The 12639-nt window shown below is 40.7% G+C and overlaps 1 protein-coding gene across 14 annotated transcripts in view; it reads left to right on the top strand.

Annotated features, from left to right (window-relative positions):
• Positions 1 to 12639, top strand: part of DTNA (dystrobrevin alpha) — a 299292-nt gene that overhangs the window by 121691 nt on the left and 164962 nt on the right. The window contains exon 2 of one of the 14 annotated variants that reach the window (XM_045004595.1): positions 12192 to 12320. The exons of the other annotated variants lie outside the window; for them this stretch is intronic. The gene's annotated coding sequence lies outside the window, so the exon portion shown is untranslated. The remainder of the gene's footprint in view (positions 1 to 12191; positions 12321 to 12639) is intronic. 14 annotated transcript variants of the gene reach the window in all.

Genomic DNA, 12639 nt, shown 5'->3' with positions numbered 1-12639 from the left:
ACCACTGCATAGCCTGAGAAAGCAAAATGCCAGGATTCTCATATGTCGTATCACACAAACACATACTTCATTGGTATCCTTGCACATTAGTCCTGATGGAGTCCTCAATACTAGTAAAACTGAAACTGTTCTAATTAGCTGTGTTCACAGCTGTATTTAACTTGGTTACTTCAAGTTCCTAGAAATTTTTTCCTCTCTCCGTCACTTGCACTCGTACTATTCACCCAAGCTTTTCATATGGAGATCAGCATAGCAATTTATCAGCCATTTCTAATATGCTTGGATCCGAAGAGGACAGATCATCTCTGGTTTGTTGGCCACATGTGTGCAACGTTTAATTCATCAGACCGTAGAAATTTTTAGGCTGTAGCATTCAACATGGAATCCTCCCCAAGAATGAACAAATGGTACAATGACCTAAGGGCCTCTGTCCCTTCAGGGAGTGTTTTGTTTTGTTTTTGTTTTTAAATATGGCTGGAATCTGTTTTGGTTTTTTCTTTTCCTACCAATCCTCCAAAAAGTGAGTGTCCTGGTTTTTAAATAGCCAGACTTAGTAGTTCAGATAGCTCTTCACTTATTTGGGCACAGGGAAAGCTCTCTTGGGGTCATGAAGGAGCAGTGTTACTGGAGGGAAGCACTGCGTTTAAGAAGTTAAAGCAATAGTTAGACTGAACTCCCTCCTTCAATGGTTGACTCAGCCAGCTCTCTTCCCTTGCTACAGCTTTTTGATCTGCTGGTTGGGTGGAATCTTTATTGGTTCCCCCACTAGCCTCTGCTCAAAACCCACCTTTCCTTTAATGATGGAAGGGGTGGCACTTGCAGTGGAAAGTGTGTGTTGTTTTTTAAAATAAGGTTGCACTAGAATTTTGAACACTTTAGAGTTTGTATTTCAGGTGAACTGCACTAGTGAGGAACCTTTCCTCTTATGGTTGATGTTTAGTTAGTTTCTATGTCACTCACAATGTGCGGAGGGAGGGAGGGAGAGATCAGTGGTGCTTACATGAACGGGTGAAGGAGTTTTGTAATGTAGCAATACCCTCTGGGTAAAAATTCCACATTGCCTTTTAAATTTAAGTAGCCAGAAAACAGGACTCAGACTGTTGGATGCCTTTCCACCAGACTTGGAAGTGGAAAATTCATTTGTCTTCAGGAAGGCCTGAGTTTAGCCTTGGAAAGGAGAGGGGAAGCAGGCCACTACACCTTCTCTTGAAGATATGGAGACAGGTGGGGTATGGTGGGTAGCAAGATGTTGGCTTGGTCTCTCCTCCCTCATGGAAACCACACAGCAGATAAGGGTAGGCTTATTGGGTGTGGGGAAAGGAGAGAAGGTTGTGCATGGAGTTTTGTAAGGCCTGTTGAAGAAATTGTCTTGAACAGGTCTACACTGGAATACACATTCAATTACTCCTGGGGGAATTCTGTGCCACTGCACAATGCAGAAATTAATGCTGTGCATGTAGAACAGTGGTTCTCAAACTTTTGGTGATCCCTTTCGCATAACACGCCTCTGAGTGCAACCCCCCCTTATAAATGAAAAAACACTTTAATATATTTAACACCATTATAAATGCTGGAGCCAAAGCGGGGTTTGAGGTGGAGGCTGACATCTTGTGACCCCTTCAGGGGTCCCGATCCCCAGTTTGAGAACCCCTGATGTAGAATTTCCTTTCCCACACAGAAATGGGCTGCAGTACTGCTAGATGCCACTAGGGGCACTGGACCCAGCAGAGCCCAGCTCGCACATAGAAGACACTGCTGGGGAGAGGGAGAAGGCGCTAGAGCAGGGGTAGGCAACCTATGGCACGTGTGCCGAAGGCAGCCACCAGTCTGGGGGGCTCTGCATTTTAATGTTTAAATTAAGCTTCTTAAACATTTTAAAAACCTTATTTACTGTACATACAACGATAGTTTAGTTCAGGGTTCGGCAACCTTTCAGAAGTGGTGTGCCGCGTCTTCATTTATTCACTAAGGTTTGTGTGTGCCAGTAATACACTTTAACCTTTTTAGACGGTCTCTTTCTAGAAATCTATAATATATAACTAAACTATTGTATGTAAAGTAAATAAGGTTTCAAAATTGCTAGAAGCTTCATTTAAAATTAAATTAAAATGCAGAGCCCCCCGGACCGATGGCCAGGACCCAGGCAGTGTGAGTGCCACTAAAAATCAGCTCGCATGCAGCCTTCAGCACATGTGCCATAGGTTGCCTACCCCTGGTTTAGTTATATATTATAGACTTACATTAACATTTTTAGAAGGTCTCTTTCTATATTACTGGCATGTGAAACCTTAAATCAGAGTGAATAAATGAAGACTCTGCACACCACTTCTGAAAGGTTGCCGATCCCTGAGCTAGAGGGTTCCTGGCTGCTGCAGTTCCCAGCATGCCCTGAGGGAAGGAAACAGGTGCACAGGACACTCCATGCAAGCCTGCGACTGACCATCAGGCTGTTTCTCCTTCTGGATCTCTGGGGGGCGGCTCGGGGGGTCCGATGGCTGGGCTCTGGGTGGGAGGGGATTTGGGTGTATTGGCTGGGCTCTGGAGGGTGGGGGGACAGCTGTGGCTGGGCTCTGGGGAGGGAGGGGGTGTGGGTGTCTGTGTACCCCTCCTCCCCCGGTCTGGGTTCTGTGGTGGGGAAGGGGGCAGAGAAACAGGAATTGCATTTTCATAGGAGTTTCTTTAACTCTCTACATCTTGGGGAATTTTTGTGTCTGTATTATTACAGACATACTTGCTGACAAGTATTTTGAAATAAATTACCAAAATAATTGAAACTGGTGTTATTTTGTAGGGTTGTCGCTTAATCGCAGTTAACTCACATGATTAAGGCAAAATTAATTGCGATTAAAAAAAAATTAATCACATTGTTAAACAATAGAATACCAATTGAAATGTATTAAACATATTTTTGGATGTTCTACTTTTTTTTCAAATATATTGATTTCAATTACAACACAATACAACATGTACAGTGCTCACTTTATATTTTGATTACAAATATTTGCACTGTAAAATGATAAACAAGATACTGTAGCACAATCTCTATATCCTGAAAGTGCAAATGTAAATGTTTTTGTTACATAACTGCATTCAAAAATAAAGTAAAACTTCAGAGCCTGCAAGTCCAATCAGTCCTACTTCTTGTTCAGAAAGTCACTAAGACAAACAAACTTGTTTACACTTACAGGAGATAACATGCCCACTTCCTATTTACAGCGTCACCAGAAAGCGTGAATGGGTGTTCGCATGGCACTTTTGTAGCCGACATGGCAAGGTATTTACCTGCCAGATATGCTAAATTGTCAGCTACCTCTTTATGCTTCGACCACCTTTCCAGAGGACATGCGTCCATGCTGATGGTGCTTGTTTAAAAATTGTGACTGAACTCCTTGGGGCAGAATTTTGTCTCCTTCTGTTTTACCCACTTCTGCCATAAATTTCATGTTATAACAGTCTCAGATGATCCAGCACATGTTGTTCATTGTAAGAACATTTTTCACTGCAGATCTGACAAAATGCAAAGAAGGTACCAATGTGAGATTTCTAAACATAGCTACAGCACTCGAGCCAAGGTTTAAGAATCTGAAGTGCCTTCCAAAATCTGAGATGTGGAGCATGTTTTCAGCTGTCTTAAAGCAGAAACCGTCCAACGTAGAAACTACAGAACCCGAACCACCAAAAAAGAGGATCAATCTTCTGCTGGTGACATCTGACTCAGATGATGAAAATGAACATGTGCGGTCTGCACTGCTTTGGATCGTTATCAGACAGAACCCATCAGCATGGATGCATGTCCTCTGGAATAGTGTTTGAAGCATGAAGGGACATCTGAATCTTTAGTGCATCTGGCATGTAAATATCTTGCAACGCTGACTACAAAAGTGCCATGCAAACACCTGTTCTCACTTTTAGGTGACATTGTAAACAGGAAGTGGACAGCATTATCTCCTGCAAATGTAAACAGACTTATTTGTCTGAATGATAGGCTGAACAAGAAGTAGGATAGAGTGGATTTGTAGGCTCAAAAGTTTGACATTGTTTTATTTTTGAATGAACTCTTTTTTTAAACATAATTCTTCATTTGCAAGTTCAAATTTCATGATAGAGATTGCACAATAGTACTTGTATTAGGTAAATTGAAAAATACTATTTCTCTTGTTTTACAGTGCAAATATTTGTAATCAAAATAAAGTGAGCACGTATTCTGTGTTGTATTTGAAAATGTAGAAAACATCCAAAAATATGTAAATGAATGGCATTCTATTTAACAGCACACTTAATTGTGGTGGATTTTTTTTAATTGCTGGACAGCCCTATTTTGACAATGTACAGAATTTTTAATTTTTTTGCTGCAGAAAGCCCCCAGGAGTAACATTTATGTGAGTGGAATGAAAAATCTAAGGATGTAGACTAACAGACACAACTGTATTTAGCTTGTTTATCAGATGCTTGTTGGTGGGATTCATGAGCTAGGATGACATATATTAGCAGGTCTGTATGTGGAAGACTTCACAGCATCAGGACATGGTCACAGCTATTATCCTTTTACTTTTCATGAGCACCAAAGTCAGAAATCTAGTTTAGTATTTTTCAGACTGCTTTTTGCACACTAGTGGGAGGTTCTCCATATGTTCCCTATTGGGAGTTTAGAGCATAGAGGAGCTTTGAAAATAACAGCATTGGAGGTTTGGGTGGGTTGTGGTTTTTGTTGTTGCCAAATCCAGACTGAGCACGAAGTATAAACGATGCCAGATATTTGTTTTCACAATTTTCTTTTGGCAAAATAAAAGAAAGCTGCGCCTAAATACAAAATGCCTCATTCAGCAATAAACTGATAACCCTGGAAATAGTGTTTATTTTGATAGCACTTAATGAAGTTGGTGCACAGTTGAAGATGTCTTGGCATGGAGAGGTTAGGGCTATACGCTGAAGCTGTTGTTAATTTTGGCTCAAGACAGAAAGAAATCAAGGTTTGCCAAATGAAAAGTGACAAATCAGTTTTAAAAGAAAATATCTTCAAATTTCCCAGTTGGTATTAAGAATAGTATATAAATTAACAACACTAACCCACAGTTAATTTTTAATAGTTAATCTTTAAATGTAATGGAGAAATCTCTCCTTCTAACAAGGAACTCTTATAACCTAGTAGGTATCCTTCAGTCTGGAAAGACCAGGGGTATGCGCAGGCCCCTCCTTAGGCTTTATGGGGCCCTACGTAGTAGTATTAAACTGGTGCCCCTATTCCTGACTTGGGGCACAGCCCCCGCCCATGGATCTGCATGCCCCCATTGCTGACACACCAAGCTTTGTACGCAGCGGAAGCCCAGGCTTGCAGGCCGGGGTGGAGGGATGAGGCAGCAAAGGATACTGAACCACCCAGCCTGCCTCATGGCGGCAGAGAGTCACAGTTCTGTGCTGAGACTCCCCCCCCCCCCATACCCTCTCCCTCACACAGAATGGCAATGCATTTGGCTGTGTGAATACGGCCCCTGCCTAAGGAGACTGCAGTGCACCCTGAGTGTGTGGGAGCTGACCCACTCTTATTTTCTGTCCCAGTGCTGCCCCAAATTTGTGGGTGCCCTACACAGCTGCTTATGCTGAATATGCCTAAGGCTGGCCCTGGGTATGCGTCCCTGCGAGATTAAAAATTTCTCAGTTGGTTTTATGGCAGCTGTGGCTGAAAAGACCCATGGGAGTGAGACAATCTCTGCCACATCTGTCGCATTTAAAGGTGATGTTTTGACCCTTTGGGCTCTGCTTTCTGCAAGTTCTTTTAACCTCTGCTAAGCTGGATGGCTTCCTCTTGTTTCCAAAGTCTGCAGTCTTGAGTGTGATCTACTATAAATATACTTTGAGTTGATTGCACTTTTAAGTGATCAGAGGTCTGGCTTTAAGGGTTACCATCAGGGAAAAAAAAATTCAGTGAGCACAAACCAGTTTTAATAATTCATATAAGAATTTTTCAATTCTCCATACTTAGTTTTACCATTTTACATCTGTTCCAATCTGCATCACTCCCACTGTTTCACACCTTGGCCTCTCCTAAGCAAAGACTGATGATCTTCCCAATTTGAGTGGGGAAAATTGTGGTGTAGAAAAGCAGTGGGAGAATATCGAATTTATTTACATTTGTGAATAAGCAGGAAAAGAATTTCTGGAGGTGAAAATGAAGCACATTAACTGACTAACCCATATTATAGTTTATAAATTAATAAGATAGTTGTAGTAATTCTAAAATCAGTACCAAAGCTTAATCTTAACCAAAAAGAGAGATCCTTCCCCCTCCCCCCCCCAAGCCCTGCAAAAAAGAGCTGCTAGAACATGTGAGCTATCTTTCGTCAGAGTGGTCCCCTGTTTCCAGTGCTACATTTTACACGCTAGGGAAAATGGATGAGAAAATATGTGGCTGTGATGAATGAGGGCAAACTTACAAGGGCGGACCTCTTAACAGGACATCCGAACCAGTAGTTTGAACACTGAAATTAGCCTTTTAGCCTGTCTTATATCTAAGTGCCCATATGAGGGATTTGGAAATTCTGCTGAAGTACCCACACCTGTAAATTGCAAACTGCGGAGGATGCTCATTGTACTTCATCTAGTGTATAGAGAATCCTGGAAGATTCAGTGAAACAGAATAATCACCTAACAGTGGTGGTTTAAGAACTCCTGTTCCCTTCCCTCCCTAAAGAACCCTGCATTTCAGTGCAGTCCCAACAGGAATGGCAGGCCTATTTTACCGTAAGTCACATAAACAACACTGTGACTCAGCCAGTCTTCATAGTCACATCTTCCTCAAAGGTGTCACTAGGAAGGTTTTTACATTCATCACAACGCCATTTCTCATACTTCTCTTCCATGCTAATAACAGACGGCTGTGGTAATGATGCCACATTATTGTAATTGTTGCCTGGTGGTGGCTTATACATTTCATGTTATCTCTTTTTGGGTAGTGTAAAATTTGCTGGATTCATCTATCTTTACTTTTATTAAATTAAAAAAAATGCAATATCCCTTCAGAGAGATTTAGGGAAAATACTGCATTCCAGTGCATTAATTTAAAAGTGCAACAAGCCCTTGAATGATAACCAAGGGTTTATTTCTGTTTAACAGGGGGATCATTAGCTGTGGGGAAGGGGGGCAGTTGTCCCCATTGACCTTGGCTTCCCCCTTACCCCAGATTTTTCATAATTCTGTGTGTTCTATTAGGCGGTCTACTCTGCCTCCACTCCCCAACTTTGCAGCATATAACCACATATAATGTTCTATATGCTAGCCCAACTTTGCCCCCATCCCAGAATTATTCCGAAATGGTGTCCCTGCCCTTTTAATTGTTAAATCTATGTCAATGAAGGACTTAGACTATGTTTAATGGCGTGCAGTGGGCTCAATGAGACTCCTCACATAGTGTAAAGATAAGCATGTGTATAGTCTGAGCAGTGTTGGAGCCTTAGTTAACTCCGTGCAAATAGTGAGGAGACTCAAATATCCGAAGCATTTTGTCAGTATCTCCTATTGGTCTTCCAAACTTGCTTACAAGCAAGTTACTTAAGGAGAGAGAGAAAATTTCTACGTAATGATGTCAGAGGGGGAGAAGTAAAGAGACGGCAATTGAAATAAAATAGTAACATCAGTTTTAAAATTACAGAAAATATCTCTAGTTTCTTGACTTCAAAAAGCTGAAAAGGACTCTTCAACTTGAAATCTACTCAGCTTAAAAAAAAAAAAGTTAAAAGTAGTTTCATGTACTGTCCTTGTCCCTCAACCCTCTGCTCATATTGGAAAAGTCCACACAGAGTGAAGAGTGAAACTGACTAGACATAACAGGCTGTCAAAAGCTCAGCACAAACAAACTGAAAAAAACAAAGGAAAAAAATGTATTTCATTAATCTCTTCAATTGCAGTCATTTAATCTGCAGCAACAGCAGATTAATAAATTCAGACAAATGTGGTTTTTGGTTTTAACTTGACTGTCCCTTTCAGGGCTCTTTTATACAGATAGTGCGGTCCTTTAGAAAACAAAGTAAACTATGCAGGTTATTGCAGCTTTAGGGCAAAATAACTTTCATAACACACTTTTTAAAAAAAATAAAGGCATGCCATTACAGCCCCACAGCACAATACAGATGATGCTTGAATAGGGATGATAACACTGCAATCTAGAAAGGAAGTACACTTTTATACAATCAGCTAGCTGTCTAGGTATTTATGCTGTGCTTGTTGCCATGGTTTTTGAGCACTGTTTACTTCAACTGTTAGAGGAATCTTTGCTAGTCTCCCATAGATATTATAGGCCCATGCCTAGGTTCCCCAGCTCCTGGAATCTCATAATGAGGGTGGAATCTGAACATTCATTTTTTAAGGAAGTTTCCTAGCCCTCCTGGCTGAGAAGCTAAAAAATGTGAATTGAGCATAACCTATTCAGTGATGCTGCCTGAGTCGGCAGAGTGCCTGAAACTAGGTCTGGGAGATGTAAATTGCAGTGGAGTGTTATTTTAAGACCCAATACTATGGGCAGCTCTGTCACCATGACCCCAGTAGAGAACTCAAGCAGAGAAGAATGCAGTGGCTCACACACACGTATACACTCCAGCTGCTGGGGTAAGTACTGTGGTGAGCTCCCCTTGGGGGAGGAACCTTTACTGTTGTAGAGCACTGGTGTTCCCCTGCTTCCACCATTTTAAGGGTGGAGGTGGGTGGCTCACTGGGGCATAGCCCAGAGCATGCCCTGCTGTGGTGTGCCTAGTGCCGTGGGTTGCCTTAATCCTGCCCTGCCTCCAGCATCTTCAGCTGTTCTTGAACAGAGTTTGCTAATTGTTCCAAATTTGTATGGTGACCTGGCAATTTTGACAAATGAACACTGAGATGAGCTTACCCATATGCAGATGTAGCCATAATAATCATGAGTAATAGCCTAAGGATTCCAAAGTGCTTTACAAAACTTTGCACGTGGGAATCTTTACTCCCTCTACTTCCAGAAGAACACCAAATTTATGGTCTGGAAGTGAAGAAGAATGTCAGACCCAATTGAAACTGCAGGGGGGAATTGTAGCAAACAGAATCTAGTTGCCAAAATTACAATTTGGGTTAGAACAGGAAAAAGTGCAATGAACTCCTTAACAATAGGTGATCGGAATCTTTGCTTTATAACATATACTGGGAGGTAATACCTTACTGGAATGCTATATCAGCACTGACTCAGAGGGAAGAGTGCCACCTACTGATTCACAAGCACCTCTTCTGACATCCCAGTTTTTGTCTTTGTGGTTTTTATTAAATATTGACAAGTGACTCTTTTTTAGCTTGTGAGATCTGAACTACTCATAACCTTGGGTGGTATGACTGCAGCAAAATAGATCAGTAAATTAATATCATGAACCTTTTAAAAAAAAAACTTGTTAGTACTCTCTCAATTGCCTTGAAACAAGAAGAGGTTCTGGGGAGTATATCTTCTAGCCTTGTGCTGATTGAGCTCTATATTCCTATCACTGAAATTTTTCTTTTTTTAAAGAGGGAAGAGGTTCATTTATTTGAAGCAGACAGTAGGTATATAGCAGTAAACTCCAATCCATTGTATATGTGTGTTTATGTCTTCAAACACTGTTTATCATCTGACTTCTGAAAGACCCATACAGACTGTAGAATCATACATGCTCCATTAAAAAAAAAATCTATTTTAGATCATGGCTGTTTGCTCATTGAAACATGCGTGCGCACACACATACATCATGCTTAATGTGTATGTGCTGCGGTACTGTTGTGGTTGCCTAGCAACCAGTGGGAGGTATGTCAGAAAGCAAGAAGAGCTTTAAATGAATTAACAGAAGCATCCACGTTAGTTTCAGATGGGTGGCAGGAGACTTATTGCTGGATTGACTAGCCCAGCTGGTTCTATGTGCTGATTATGCTGAAGCTCTCCTAGAAGTCACATGTTAAAATATAAAGATGAAAATGTTGGTGTTGACTATAATATTCTCTTCTGGAGCTTGTTAGTAACCATGGAGGCAGAGGGACCCAATTTCTTTGTAAATACCTTTTAAATACTATGCATTAAAAAATGCTAAAAAAAGTCATTTGTCTCAACAAAGAGTTTCCTGAGATGATGATCTTGCATGTTTGTTCCAATTTCTTGGAGATATTTTAATTTTCATTCTGGCAACAATACTAAATAACAAACTCCAAACACTTATTCCTAAGCTCACCTTTGTGCTTACTATGGTGAGATGTGCCAATGAGTTCATTGGGACTACCGGACAGAGAAGACACTACATTTAGTAGTGAATATCTTCAGGAATGGGTCATGAGTATGCACAGTCTCTAAAGGTAAGAAAACCAAAGGCAATCCTGATGGAGTCTAGAGGTGGAAGGTAAGTCGGGGTAAGTCGACCTAAGATGTTACGCTACTCCAGCTACATGAATAACGTAACTGGAATTGACGTAGCTTAGGTCGACTTACCTTGGTGTCTTCACTGCGCTGCGTCGACGGGAGACGCTGTCTCGCTGACTTACCTTATTCTTCTCGGGAAGCTGGAGTACCGGAGGCAACCAGAGAGAGCTCTGCTGTCGATTTAGTGGGTCTTTACTAGACCCTCTAAATCGACATCCGCTACATTGATTGCAGCATCAATCTCCCCGGTAGTGAAGACCAGCCCTAAGATGAGAGAAGTAATCTGCCATTCTTCCAAAGGTAAGCAGAGGATCACAGAACACTAAAATGTACCTAAAACTGCAGTGCATAACCAGTTGAAGTTCTGTGAGTCAAGGAAGGGGAGATACTCTGCATAACTACCCAACTTTTCACAAGAAGACTAAGCTCTTTTACAGTCCATTGTCTCTTGCTGATGGGTTTTTTCATTGTTGTACCTGAAGTGTTAGCAGTGGGCATCACCCAAAGTAGCATAGTTGAAATATATAGTCAATATTCCTAATTTGAGATACAGAAATGATACATGCATACAAATAGGATAATCATATTAGTAAATTAGTAAATTATAACCTTTCCAATGATACCTTACAAGAGTTATCTTGCATAAAGCATATCTTAGTTATGTCATATTCCTACCACAAGCATATTTTCATAAAGAATATGAAATATAATGTCACAGAAGGGACTATTTATTTTATTTAGCTGCTCAGCAGATTAAGCCCCCCTCACTACTTCTACTTACTCCTTTTTTGGCCCTGCTCAGATTGCAACTGGCTGGAGTTGGGGTGATGAGAGCAAGTTGCTATTTTCCCAATACACAAATGGATAGGGAGGGGACAATGAGAGATGGGAGCAAATGGATAGGGAGGGGACAATGAGAGATGTGTACTTGGGTTTGCTAGCTCTCGCAATCTCATTGCAAGCATCATGATATTTAGTGTTTATTTTAGTCCTGGAGGTATTTGATGGGGTTAAAGTCCCAGCTTTCGTTTAGAGTTCATTTAATTTCCAGCCTCCATACTTGCAGAGAAAAGCCTGTATGTGACCTGAGTGTAATCTAAAAGCTCAGAAACCTAAAGGCAAATAAAACCGAAAATTAATTAGTTAAAAAAAATCATGGTTTTTAAGCCATTCTTCTGATTCTTTAAGGCCTGAGTTATGACTTTAAAATGTTTTGGGTCGGCAGCTTTGAGTATGAGAATGATCTGTGCTTCCTTCCTACCACTCACTGGCCTGACTAGCTGACTGGCGTGTAGGAGGAATAAGTCTCCATGAAAACATGGTAAATGAAGTAATTTACACACTTTCTAGAGCAAGTAGGGAGGAAGTGGGACTCTTTTCTGCTCCTGGTGTAGCACAGCTACTCACTGCCCCACGCTGAAAAGCAACCATAGAGTTACAGTCTACCCCAACTGCTGACTTGAGCTAGATTCATACAGTTTTGTTATATGGGTCAGGGTTGGTTTTGCTAGTTTTATTTTGTACGGTGTAGGTATTTTACATAATGATCAAGTACCACTATACCAGTAGGAACAGCTGTCTTTTATAGAAATCTAAATAAAGAAATAGCATTTCTAGCATGAAAAATATTTGCAAAATACTTTCATCACAAATATAAATAGTAAATTATTTTATTAAGCAATAATGTGCTTGATGCTGTACAAGAAAAATTAACAGTCCCTAAGCATAATGTATTTAAAAGAAAGCAGACTTACCTTCATTTGAATATATTTCACATTAGCTCAATGTCTTTTTTTTTTTCCCCCAGAGAGGAAATTAACTTACTGTGTTCCAGGACAATAAGCACTTGTTGCTTCAAACCACAATAGAACCTTTCCTTTCAAAAGCAAACACCATCTGGAAGCTAGTTCCTACATGCAACAGGAACATTTTTTTTGTAAGTGCCTACCAGTTTTAGAGATAGTGAAGGTTTCAGAGCTATTCCCTAGACTCTCAATGAATGGGGAATACCATTCACACTGGCAATTCTTATAGGGGGAAAAAAAGGAACTTTAAAGTGAGCCACTACAGTTAGACGCTGCTCAAAGAAAAAAAAAGTCTTGGGGGAAGCAGTAACTGTGAGTGACACAGAAGTCTGCTTTTAGCCCTTGCACTCCAGAGCAAACATGAATTATTCAAAATGTGGCTCTATTAATCTTTGCTTCATCTCCCTGTGTGTAAAGAGATAGCAGATGCTATATTTCCAGTGCAGTCAT

The sequence above is a fragment of the Mauremys mutica genome, chromosome 2 (genome assembly GCF_020497125.1).
Source record: "Mauremys mutica isolate MM-2020 ecotype Southern chromosome 2, ASM2049712v1, whole genome shotgun sequence".
NCBI classification, from domain to species: Eukaryota; Metazoa; Chordata; order Testudines; family Geoemydidae; genus Mauremys; species Mauremys mutica.
This window is presented reverse-complemented; position numbering and strand designations above follow the sequence as displayed.